Genomic DNA, 14,358 nt, shown 5'->3' with positions numbered 1-14,358 from the left:
TTTAATTAGTTTCTAGTAAAATAAAACATTCACACTTTACGTATATCTTCCATACACTCCTCTCGTCTCTCCACAACACTTACACAATAAAACACAATTAAATAATAATTTTTGAAGTGGATTCCATTACTTACAAGGTATTGTAACGAAAGCCAAGAAAAGTCTAGACAGACAACTCCTATGAACTGAATCTTTTTATAGCTACAACTGGTATAAATTACATGCTTTAGCTCCGTTTTGTAACAACAGAAAAATTATTATGCGTTTTAGGTAAAATTTTATGTCACCGAGATTTTACACTATTTAAGTCTGTGTGTGGAATATGGAAAAGATCGAATATAAGGTAACACTATTTCTTTACATTCATAGGGAGGGTGCTGTGTGCATAACGAAATCGTACGCACAGTAGGCAGGTCATGCTGGCCCAGAAACAGCTGCACTGATGTGGTGTGTGTGGTGTGTGGTGTGTGTGTGTGGGGGGGGGGGGGGGGGGCTGGAGGGGAACCTCCTGGTTACATGGCAAGATACACTACGAGATCGCTTATATCACTGCAAGGTGTAAGCACTCGGAATAATTTACTCCAGTACAATGTCCTCCAGCAGTTAATTTATGCCATTGATTTAAACCCAGCGATCTTGGACAACCACTACGTTGTAACCTAATTTTGTTCATCGTATTAGATGTTTCGGGAAAGCCTACAATTGCATCATTCAATATTTAACTAGTGAAAACAGCACCAGTTACTTATTTTTTTGCTGCGTTTCGGGAATTGTACACATTTTAAGTGCATTTGCGCATTTGTCCACATGAATATGTTTGGAGATGTTTGCATGTGTGATTTTCTGCCTCTCTGACGTCTTTTCGGTAGTCTGTAATCGGAAAATCGGACAAAATGAATTTTCTCAGTGTTTTTCAAAGGCTAATGTTGGAAACGATATTTTTTGTGAAACTCCCTCGCAGATTAAAACTGTGTTCTGGAAACATTCCCCAGACTGTAGCAAAGCCATGTCTCCGCAATATCCTTTCTTGCATGAGTGCTAGTTCTGCAAGTTTTGAAGATAGGAGACGAGGTACAGGCGGAAGTAAAGCTGTGAGGACGGGTCGTAAGTCGTGCTTGGAGGTAGAAGAAATGAAGCAATCGTTTTTACCATCAGGCAAAGAAAACCTCTCTTTTTTTTCAATTAAAAAAATAAAAGATGGTAAATCGGAAAAAATGGTAAAAAACTAAGAAAAAAAGAAAAAGTTGGTAGAGCACTCGCTCGCAAAAATAAGACGTCAGCCTACCGAATTTCTGGGTCGTGTTGGATTCGTGGTGTTGGTGGCGTCTTTTGAAAAAAAAAAAAATTGGTAAGGCGACCGCTAACGACAAGCGGAAAAAAGTTGGTTGACCACTTGCCCGCGAAAGGCAAAGGTCCCGAGTTCGAGTCTCGGTCCGTGCACAGAGTTTTAATCTGCCAGGAAGTTTCATGTCACCGCGGAGTGGAAATTTCATTCTGGTGTTTTTGCTTACAGGTATTGTGCTTCCTCCATTATACAGAATATCACCCACACGGAAATCATCACTTACATTGATTCAGTTGACAATGAGAATAAATTCTCTAGACGCGTTGTGCTAAGCAGCAAAAAATAAGTAACTGTTGCAGTTTTCATTATTTTAGCCGCTACCTTGTAAATAATTCGTTTTATACCCTCAGTGGCACGAAACGCGGAGTGAAGCTGAAACCTGTAGCAGGAGATAAGCACGCTGGCCAGCAATAGCATGTTGTCCTTTCACAGCCGTCCCAGCATTCGTTCGTTCCCACCGGGCTGGGCTCTGCGCTGCGCCTCAATCCGCGTCTCCTATATGGAAAGGGAAAGCGTCCGCCACTAAACGAGAATCATGATTTAGGACTTTTTGCGACTGTGTGAGGAGCACAGAGGAAGAGGGAGCGAAACGGGGACCAGCGGCCGGCTTGGCCACGTGGTCGCGGGCTCCTGGTCGAGGTCGTGGTCGATACGGTCGCGCGACACGGCACGTGCACAGCCGCGCCGCGGCCTTTCGCCGTCTCGCAGGCCGCGGGCGAAGGCGAGCTGCGGAAGAAAGCACGGGAGCAGGGCGAACACGCGCGTGTCCCCGTAGGAACCTTTCATTTCTCCTGATTGTGTCAGTTTCTGCAGCAGAGGTCGCTAACGCACGGCAGTACGCTGGCGCTCGACTCGAAAGTACCCGGTTGGAAACCTGCTGATCAAAACATTTTTCGCTGTAACGGAGGAGACTGGATCCATCCACTTGTTCTGATACCATTCCTCGCAGTAATACACTACTGGCCATTAAAATTGCTACACCAAGAAGAAATGTAGATGTTAAATGGGTATTCATTGGACAAATATATTATACTAGAACTGACATGTGATTACGTTTTCACGCATTTTGGGTGCATAGATCCTGAGAAATCAGTGCCCAGAACAACCACCTCTGGCCGTAATAACGACCTTGATATGCCTGGGCATTGAGTCAAACTGAGCATGGATAGCGTGTACAGGTACAGCTGCCCATGCAGCTTCAACACGATACCACAGTTCATCAAGAGTAGTGACTGGCGTATTGGACGAACCAGTTGCTCGGCCACCATTGACCAGACGTTTTCAGTTGGTGAGTGATCTGGAGAATGTGCTGGCCAGGGCAGCATTCGAACGTTTTCTGTATCCAGAAAGGCCCGTATAGGACCTGCGACATGCGATCGTGCATTATCCTGCTGAAATGTAGGGTTTCTCAGGGATCGAATGAAGTTTAGAGACACGGGTCGTAACACATCTGAAATGTAACGTCCACTGTTCAAAGTGCCGTCAATGCGGACAAGTGGTGACCGAGACGTGTAACCAATGCCACCCTATACCATCACGCCGAGTGATACGCCAGCATGGCAACGACAAATACACGTTTCCAATGTGCGTTCACCGCGATGTCGCCAAACATGGATGCGACCATCATGATGCTGTAAACGGAACCTGGATTCATCCGAAAAAATAACGTTTTTCCATTCGTGCACCCAGGTTCGTCGTTGAGTACACCATCGCAGGCTCTCCTGTCTGTGATACAGCGTCAAGGGTAACCGCACCCATGATCTCCGAGCTGATTGTCCACGCTGCTGCAAACGTCGTCGAACTGTTCGTGCAGATGGTTGTCGTCTTGCAAACGTCCCCATTTGTTGATTCAGTGATCGAGACGTGGCTGCACGATCCGTTACAACCATACGGATAAGATGCCTGTCATTTCGACTGCTAGTGATATGAGGCCGTTGGGATCCAGCACGGCGTTCCGTATTACCCTCCTGAACCCACCGACTCCATATTCTGCTAACAGTTATAGGATCTCGACCAACGCGAGCAGCAATGTCACGATACGGTAAACCGTAATCGCCATAGGCTACAATCCGACCTTTATCAAATTTTGGAAACGTGATGGTACGCATTTCTCCTCCTTTCACGAGTCATCACAACAACGTTTCATCAGGCAACGCCGGTCAACTGCTGTTTGTGTATGAGAAATCGGTTGAAAACTTTCCTAATGTCAGCACATTGTAGGTGTTGCCACCGGCGTCAACCTTGTGTGAATGCTCTGAAAAGCTAATCATTTGCATATCACAGCATCTTCTTCCTGTCGGTTAAATTTCGCGTCTGTAGCACGCCATCTTCATGGTGTAGCAATTTTAATGGCCAGTAGCGTGCATACAGGGTGAATTTTTTCCACCGTGTACAAACTCTAGGGTCTGATTGGTGACACCATTTATTCAGTCATTGATTGTTACAGAGACCGCGGTCTAACGCGCGCTGTTCCATGCAGCCACAGTTACGGTATGTGTTGAAAATCGTTTCCACGTGCCTCGACGCATGCATGTCGTGTCTCACACGTTCACATCGGCCAGGCTGCATCCGAACAGTATCAAAGGGAACTTGAATACGATGCTCCAGTGTCTCCACATCTGGAATGGGCTCTGCATACGTGATGCTTTTGAAATGGCCCAATAACCAGAAATTGCACGGGTTGAGATCCGATGAAAGAGCAGGCCATCAACTGCACCACTTCGTCCATTCTCATCCAAAGAAGACGCGACTGAGATGTGAATCTGTGTGGGCTGGAACACCATCATGTAGTAGACGCATAACTCTTCGGATCATCAGTGGCACTTCTTACAACAGGGGAGGCAAAGTCATTCGCAAGGAACGCCGTTAGTTCCGGCCTGTTAGGCGACGTCGAAGGAACACTGGTCCCAAATTACGGTCACCAATTATTCCAGCCCACAAATTCCGGCTGCACCGATGCTGATGTTTCGCTGTCACCATACCATGGGGGTTCTGCGTACTATCGCACAGATAACTGTTACTGAAGTCGAAGACACCACTCCACGTAAAGGTGGCCTCATCTGTGAATAGGATGGATGACACAAATCTCGGAATCGTGGTTGCTTGGTGAAGAAAGCAGTGACAAAAATGCTCCCAATTCTGAAATCTCTTGCTAGTGAACCCTACACACGCTGTAAGCGGTAAGGATAGTAAAAATTGTCATGGAGAACGTCCCACACGTTCGTCTGGCTTACCATGTAATGGCTGGCCAACTGCCTGGTACTGACACGACGGTCGCCTTCCACAGTGTTAATCACATTTTCCTCCAGGTCTCGTGTTCGAACATTTCGGGTACGTCCTTCATAATTGTCTGCTTCCTGAAACGACCCTGTCTCAGACAAACGGCGAAACACAGTTGCAGGCATTGACCGCTGTGGTTGTTGTCAGCGGGGATAGGTCTCCTGATACAACCTTGCTGCCCACCGCTCGTTGCCATTTGCCTTTCCGCAATTAAACACCATGTCGGCAAGCTGTCGACTAGAATACAGGACCATCGTGTACAACGCTGTATCACATCCACTACATGGTGAGCCAGCAACAGAATAGAATCGAACACAACATTACCAATTACTATGGCAGGAGAGGGCGCTAGAGTATGACGTTTGAGGAACAGTACCACCTTTTAGGAGGAAACCATGCATACTTCAACTGTGGCTGAACGGCACAACGCGTACTAGACCGCAGTCTCTATTTAGACCTGTTTTGTTCCGTATCCTCTCATCGTTCAATCCCTAGAGTTTGTACACGGTGGAGAAAATCATCCTCTATATTTTCTTTATTTTATCTAGCTGGATGTATATCACATGTACAAATATAACACAAATTAGTTACACTGTTATGTAAAACTTAAGGATGAAAGTAACTTTAGCACGATGTGACTGTCAAGTAATATAGCTCGATGAAACTTGAAGTATAAGAAGTAATTGCTACAGTAAAATACGGAAGATAACTGAAAAAAAATATTTTTTTTTTTATTTAAGCTGATCTCATTACGGCTATCAGGCCCTCTCTTACATCGGACCAGGGTTTCAGACATACAGTACCTTTTTTACATCATAGTTTCCTAAAAAAGCAACAGTTTTAATATGATAAATAGTATTAAAATGATTTGACTGTCTGAAGCGGCAATGTGGGTACATACCACTGAACATGAGCTGATAAAGCTAATACTGACAGTACTTGTACTACTACAGCTTCTGCCACTAATAATGATAGCATTAACAATAGTAATAATGACAATAATAATAACAATATTGATAGTAGCAGATATAAAAAGAATTTATACGTATACATTTTATGTGAGATAGCGAGTTCTGGGGAAAGAAAATATAGGGCGACTGCACCAGCGAATACTGGGAAAAGAGGAGGGTCTGGCTGGAAAGAAGGATGTACTAGGGCAATGAAACAAACAAGAATGAAACTCTTATTCGAAGACAACAATGACACTCAATTCATTTGTGATGGTCCCCTGGACATTACAAAGGGTGAAATATGATTCTTAATAGGGTATCTGATCACCACGGACGGCAATGCGTGCTTTGCAACTTGCTTCCAAGATGGTCATAAGGTTGGTATGTCCTCGTGGTAGGGCGTCCCATTCCACCACCAGCGAGGATGGAAACTACTGAATTGTCTTTCTTGCTTGTGGATGTACTGCGGTACGTCTCCCCAACGTGTTTCACACGTGCTCCGCGGGATTTAAGGTTAGGGAACTGGTAGCCAGTCCTTGCGCCGAATGTCCTCTCGTTCCAAGAGCTGCTTCACGTGCTCTGTTCCATACGGTCCCTCATACTCAACCATAAAAATCGAGTGTGGGCTGAAGGTACCCCTAGAAAGACGCAAGTGGGGATGGAGAACATTGTGACAATAATGTTGCCTTGTTCAAAGGTTTGGAGTTCAGTATGCCCATGGAACGATGTGTCTCCCCACACCATGATACCTGGGCCACCAAACGATCAAGTTTGACAATTTTCTTGGATGCATTACGTGTTCCCATCTCTCGCCATATACTTGGATTGGTGACCATCCGGACTGCCGAGCGCTGTTGGCAAGGAGGTGCACTCCGCGCTTCTGAGGCAAACTGAGGAGCTACTTGATTGAAAGGTAGCGACTCCGGTCTCGTAAACTGACATACGGCTAGGAGAGCGGTGTGCTGACCATTTGTCCTCGATATCCGAATCCAGTTGTAACGCCAGAAAAGCATATCCTCCTATTTCCATCTATTGTACTATAAATTTTTTTACTTATTTTGTTACCTGAAGATATGAAGTTTCTGTGTCTTTGTATATTGTAATTGTTTTACTATTTGTATAAACATGCATTTATGTCGATGTATAATTGGTTGGTTTTCTAAATACTATTTTTATTTTTACGCTGGGTCTTGCCTAGGGAAAACTATGCTATCGAACGAATACATCGATAGGTCGTGTGGAGAACCAAAGTGTTTAGGATCTTTGGGAGTGTGAACTCGGCGGCGTGGAGCGCGGGCAGAGTAGAGTCTGGCTGGAGGAGGGCAGTGGAGCAGGTGTGTTGTGTGACGCTCCCGCGAGTTGCTACGCTTTCGGGGTTTGGCAGCATGTAATTGGCTCGACTTGCTATGTTAATTTCTGACATGGTGTCGCGGATGGGAGCGTTAGCTGGCACACATCAAGAGCCCGTTTCGGCTGGAGACCGTGTCGAGAAGAAGGCGCGCCAACATCCAGCTTCTGCAACAGCGACGGCTGACAATGAGTGACTGTCGCCACCTCCTCGATCGACGACTTCAAACCTTCAATCAACCAACAAGGAAGACCGAAAGCACGTAAAGTTTTAGAACTGTATGGCAGACCTCAGCTTTTCAAACTGTTAAATTTTTCTCACTAAATTACAGCAACGTAGCATGAACCTTTATTGCTCATTGGCTCAATTGCATTACCAAGCAGGGTCCCTTCCTTTTCCGGAATGAACCCGAGTGTCGTTGAAATTCAAACACCAACATTAAAGCAATGTTATTCGATTTCACTGCTTTAATTTCAAAGTTCAGTTAAGGTATTCATAGCTGGCTACAATATTTAGATTACACAAGCACAAATTAAGAGTGCGAGTTTTGTTACCGTATTTTAGCTTACCTGTGACTGCAGCTCAGCTTGGTATGTACTAAATTTTACTATTGTTAATTGTTCAGAATTATTTAATTCAAGTTCAAAGTTAAATCTCTTATTTCTAAATTGCGTAGATTCAAGTAGCTTTTGAAATGATTGTTGAGGTAGTCCAAGACTAACCGCATTTTACTGAATTTCGATGTGCTTCAGAAACAAGCTCACTATTAATTTCAGTCACTAAATTAACTTTCGATTTTCCGGTTTTATTAATTCTTATGCTAAATTAAGTCAGAGTGTAGCGAAATTTATTACTTCTGACAAACTTTCAGTTTTCACACTACACATGTCAACCTTCAGTTGCCACGCTTCTAATGCTAATTATATGTGTAATAACCTATCTTTTTCAGTTACTATAGTAATTGTCCATAGGACTGGCGACCGTAATTTTCCCCAAATCTCAAATATCTACTTACCGCTAGTTGATTGTTAACGTAACGGCCGCACATTTACTTTCTTTATTAACTTTACCCCTTTTCAAAATTAATTTCCACCAGTTTCATTTGCATTTTTCCTTTCATTTAGATGTAACCCTTTCCTCCCTCTTTACTGACAGATTAACTTCTTTCCCAAATTTCCATTAGGTACACGCGGTTTAATTTTTCACTGTCATTAAGGTCGATAAGTGAGGAGGAGGTTACACAGTGACGCCTCTGGGCTGAGGATGAGACGGAAAACTGGAAATTTATGGTAAGTTCCTATGGGCCCAAACTGCTGGTCCCTAGGCTTAGGCACTACTTAAACTAACTTACGCTAAGGACAACGCACACTACTATGCCCGAGGTAGGACTCGAGCCTCCGACGGGGCGAGTCGCGTGAACCGTGGCAAGGCGCATGAGACCGCGCGGCTACCCCGAGCAGCAGGATGACACGGCAACCGGTCGGTACCACCGGGCCTTCATGGCGTTTTCGGACGGAGTCTAGTCTATAGTCTATAGTCTAGTCTCGTTTTATCTCTCACCGTATGGGAATACGTCCAAGATTGTTAAAAAATATCGTTTTGGTGGTCCAGGTGTTATGGTGTGCGGAGGCATAATATTGCATGGGCGCACTGACCTCTAAATTTTTGAACATGGTACACTCACCTGTCAGTGTTATTGTGACACTGTATTCCTTTCCCATGTGTGGCTTTTCACGGCTGCATTCGGTCCTGGCTTCATTTTTAAGTATGACAATACGCGACCGCATCGAACTTCGCAGTTGGAGCAGCTCTTGGAACGAGAGGATATTCAGCGAATGGACTGCCCTGCTAGTTCCCCTCAGCCTAAATCCCACTGAGATCACGTGGGATGCGTTGGGGACGCCCATCCAGTAATTCAATAAATGGTTCAAATGGCTCTGAGCACTATGCGACTCAACTTCTGAGGTCATTAGTCGCCTAGAACTTAGAACTAATTGAACCTAACCTAACCTAAGGACATCACACACATCCATGCCCGAGGCAGGATTCGAACCTGCGACCGTAGCGGTCGCTCGGCTCCAGACTGTAGCGCCCAGAATCGCACGGCCACTACGGCCGGCCATCCAGTAATTCTCAGCAGTGCTGGTGGAGGAATGGGAATATCCAACCACAAGAACTGCTTACCAACTTTTCCGCCAACATGGGACCACGTTGCAGAGGATGTGCTGCCCTCAGTGGTGATCACACACACCATCAAGAACCACGCCTCCCCTTTTGAATGTCCAGGAAACCATAATGAATAATGATGACTTCAAATTGGATAAAGGTGTTATTTCTGTTCGTCTCACTGTGTATTTCTTGCAGTTATCTTCTGTAGTATACTGTAGGAGTTCTTATTTGTATGGCCCAGGTTTCCTCGGCCTATGTTGCTTAGCAGTGACACACATTATACGAATGTTACTGTCTTCACGTTTTGCACACCGACGTCTTTTCTTATTCAAGCACATAATCATAAACTTTTGTCGTTCAGGGCGCAAGTTTCCGATTATTGATAACAGCAGTCTGGTTAATTAACTTGGAAACAATTTTGATAGACAGATATCCATAATTTAAGATGATCCATGAACATATGGAGGTACAGTATGTACTAAGCTAATAAGCGGTTCTGACTGATGTGTTATACCTCAATTTTAATCCTTTATCCCCCTCTCCTGAGCAAACACGTTACTTTCTTCAAAACCAACGTATTTCAATGAGTTATTCGAAATTAAACTTTTTGCCTTCCAGAATGTTCTATTTTTAACTGGTTATTATTTGAAAAACTCAGTACTACGAGGGTTGGAACTTTAATAGTGGTAACTATTTATTTACAGATCGTACAAAATAGATACGTGTTTCAAAGTTTTACTGACCTTCAAAGTAGTCACCAGCATTGTGTATAACCCGTTGCCAGCGATGTAGTAATCTTATGATATTCTTAGCTATGCCAGTTGTGTTGACAGTTTGAGCGGCGCGGTCTATTGCACGACGAATTTGTAGCACTTCTGGACCGAATACTATGAGGTGTTTCCTTCAGTTTAGAAACCGAGTGGAACTTACGAGGGCTTAAGTCAGTGGAGTGCAGTAGGTGGTACAGCACTTAGCACTCCCATCAGTCAAATAAATTAGTAACAGCTTGCACTGTACGTGCTTGAGCATTGTCCTGCAAAATGATAGTCAGGTCCTGCGTTGTTCAAGATCCAATGACTGTTAGCATAATATGGAATCGGTGGATTCTGGAGGGTAATACGGAACGCCGTGCTAGATCCCAACGGCCTCGTATCACTAGCAGTCGAGATGACAGGCATCTGATCCGCATGGCTGTAACGGATCGTGCAGCCACGTTTCGATCCCTGAGTCAACAGATGGGGACGTTTGCAAGACAACAACCATCTGCACGAACAGTTCGACGACGTTTGCTGCAGCGTGGACTATCAGCTCGGAGATCATGGGTGCGCTTACCCTTGAGCTGCTCACAGACAGGAGCGCCTGCGATGGAGTACTCAACGACGAACCTAGGTGCACGAATTCCAAAACGTCATTTTTTCGGATGAATCCAGGTTCTGTTTACCGCACCATGATGGTCACATCCGTGTTTGGCGACATCGCAGTGAACGCACAGTAGAAGCGTGTATTCGTCATCGCCATTCTGCTGTATCACCCGGCGTAATGGTATGGGGTGCCACTGGTTACACGTCTCGGTCACCTCTTGTTCGTATTGACGGCACTTTGAACAGTGGACGTTACATTTCAGATGTGTTACGACTCGTGGCTCTACCCTTCATTCGATCCCTGCGAAACTCTCCATTTCAGCAGGATAATGCACGACCACATGTCGCAGGTCCTGTACGGGCCTTTCTGGCTACGGAAAATATTCGACTGCTGCCCTGGCCAGCACATTCTCCAGATCTGTGGTGGTGGTTAGCGTTTAACGTCCCGTCTACAACGAGGTCATTAGAGACGGAGCGCAAGCTCGGGTTAGGGAAGGATTGGGAAGCAAATCGGCCGTTCCCTTTCAAAGGAACCATCCCGGCATTTGCCTGAAACGATTTAGGGAAATCACTCTCCAGATCTCTCACCAATTGAAAACGTCTGGTCAATGGTGACCGAGCAACTGGCTCGTCACAACACGCCAGTCACTACTCTTGATGAACTGTGGTATCGTGTTGAAGCTGCATGGGCAGCTGTACCTGTAGACGACATCTAAGCTCTGTTTGACTGAATGCCCAGGCGTATCAAGGCCGTTATTACGGCCAGAGGTGGTTGTTCTGGGTACTGATTTCTCAGGATCTATGCACCCAAATTGTGTGAAAATGTAATCACATATCAGTTCTAGTATAATATATTTGTCCAATGAATACCCGTTTATCATCTGCATTTCTTCTTGGTGTAGCAATTTTAATGGTCAGTAGTGTATCTTCACTGTGTAATTGCGATTTTCCCGATGCAGCTCTGAAAGGAGGTAGCTCGATGGTTGTCGCTCTAACACCGGTTGTAGTTATCTGAAACATGAAATTAATATATCATTCTGATCCTTACAGAGCAATTTTAGTTCATCGTAGGGATTTAGAAAAGAAAATTTTTTTGTCCAAATTATAGATACTTGAAAAAATGGCCATTGTTTGGACCCCTCTTTCTTGGTCGAAAGAAATACTAAATATCAGCATAGAGAAACAGGCTACGATGAACCGAAGAGAATTCAATCTGCTTCAAGGGAGACCAAAAATAATGAAAAATCGGCTCAAATTTCTAGTATGGGCGATGAGAATCATGCCGAAAAACATGGTTTTGAGAAAAACGCGTTTAAAATTCGACAATTATTGATCATATAAAAAAGGGACAAAGCTTGAAACTTGCGGAATATCGTCGATGCCTGGTCCATAAAACTATCGCCCAAGCTAGCGGATGGCCACTTTGTGTTACTTTGACCTGACAAGCCCTCATTTTCGTCCTCGAGGCTCTTTTCGTCGCTGATCCCATCGCCGCTAGCGTCTATATCTTCACAGAATCGGCGCATTTTACTCCGGCATAACAAAATGCGCCGGCGCGAAGATGAAGAACGCAACCGCAGAGAAGGCTGTAAGACGACGTCAGCCAATAGCGCGCTGATCAGGACGTCACCGCGACAGGAGCGGCTTCTACAAGAAGAGAATGTAGGCGTCTGTCCTACCAACGTCGGCCGCACAGTGCTAGAACCGGCCTAGCACAGAGCGCTTCGATAGCAGTGATCCATATCCATTGCTTGTATTGACATGGTCTATAGCGTGAGGCACTGAATGTTTGCATGTCGCCCATCGCTTTTGACACCGTTGTCAATTCAGAGTTTAGTATTGACAGTCTTCTTTATTGTGGTAAAAACTATTAACGTGATTTGCTTGAATTCTTGTGTAGCTGTCCGAGAACGCAGCTTCCTTTAGGCACCCTGTCAGGGACGAGTGGGGAGGACCCCACGCATTTCATCGCCGATTTTGATTGATAGCGCATTTGCCACGTGCATTAAATGTAGAAAATATCAAACAAAACTGATCTCCACTTTACGCCGAGCAATAAAAATGACTCCGAGTGACGCTAACTCAGCGATGAAACAGCTGACGGAGCATCTACATCTACATACATACTCCGCAATCCACCATACAGTGCGTGGCGGAGGGTACCTCGTACAACAACTAGCATCTTCTCTCCCTGTTCTACTCCCAAACAGACCGAGGGAAAAATGACTGCCTATATGCCTCTGTACGAGCCCTAATCTCTTATCTTTGTGGTCTTTCCGCGAAACGTAAGTTGGCGGCAGTAAAATTGTACTGCAGTCAGCCTCAAATGCTGGTTCTCTAAATTTCCTCAGTAGAGATTCACGAAAAGAGCGCCTCCTTTCCTCGAGAGTCTCCCACCCGAGTTCCTGAAGCATTTTCGTAACACTCGCGTGATGATCAGACCTACCAGCAACAAATCTAGCAGCCCGCCTCTGAATTGCTTCTATGTCCTCCCTCAATCCGACCTGATAGCGATCCCAAACGCTCGAGCAGTACTCAAGAACAGGTTGTATTAGTGTTTTATAAGCGGTCTCCTTTACAGATGAACCACATCTTCCCAAAATTCTACCAATGAACCGAAGACGACTATCCGCCTTCCGCACAACTGCTGGTTCAAATGGTTCAAATGGCTCTGAGCACTATGGGACTCAACATCTCAGGTCATCAGCCCCCTAGAAGTTAGAACTACTTAAAACTGACTAACCTAAGGACATCACACACAGCCATGTCCGAGATAGGGTTCGAACCTGCGATCGTAGCGGTCACGAGGTTCCAAACTGAAGAGCTAGAACCACACGGCCACACAGGCCGGCCCCACAACTGCCGTTACATGCTTGTCCCACTTCATATCGCTCTGCAATGTTACGGTCAAATATTTAATCGACGTGACTGTGTCAAGCGCTACACTACTAATGGAGTATTCAAACTTTACGGGATTCTTTTTCCTATTCATCTGCATTAATTTACATTTATCTATATTTAGAGTTAGCTGCCATTCTTTACACCAATCACAAATCCTGTCCAAGTCATTCTGTATCCTCCTACAGTCACTCAAGGACGACACCTTCCCGTACACCACAGCATCATCAGCAAATAACCGCACGTTGCTACCCACCCTATCCAAAAGATCATTTATGTAGATAGAAAACAACAGCGGACCTACCACACTCCCCTGGGGACCAACATGAGAAAAGTGAAAATTTATTATGTGTTCAAGACGTCGGTAAACATCTGCACCATTATATTCAACCCTAAACGTCTCACGGACGCAACGAAGGGAGCGTGAAAGCGGAACCGGTTTTCTAACGCCGCGGCGTGTCGTTCACGCTCGGCTTCATACGCTCACAGAATCGTTACTTTTTGTAGTTCGCGCATAATATTGTGGGGAGTAATTCTTCAATGTATGTACATTCTAATCCCATAGTAAAAAAATTTCTAGTTTTCTCGACCGTCACACTGTCGTTCCCCCTTATGCCCGGCGGTGCACTTGATACTCGAGAGGAGAAAGCTTCGCTTAGACACCTGTTTTCAGCCTCTCCGTTCTCTCAACTGGTACCACCAGAAACAAGAAACATATTACCGTCACCTGCACTCAACAGATATACTTTAGAACACAAGACGCACACACGACATGGGAAGGAGCCGTTGTGAGTGCGGAAAGGAAATATTTTTCCGAGTAGGCGGTTGAAGATACCCAGTTGGCATCTCCCACCCAATGCCGCGCGACTGTTTTTTTGTGATTGCTTTCCGATGGCTCATACACAGTCTTACTTTTGTTTCTCCCTGAACACTAGCAGAAAACGCAGGTACCACACATATGTTTGTTTGCACACTAATGATATTCTACTCGCAGGCTGTGTTTAAACA

This window comes from Schistocerca cancellata, chromosome 3 (assembly GCF_023864275.1).
Source record: "Schistocerca cancellata isolate TAMUIC-IGC-003103 chromosome 3, iqSchCanc2.1, whole genome shotgun sequence".
Lineage (NCBI taxonomy): Eukaryota > Metazoa > Arthropoda > Insecta > Orthoptera > Acrididae > Schistocerca > Schistocerca cancellata.
This window is presented reverse-complemented; position numbering follows the sequence as displayed.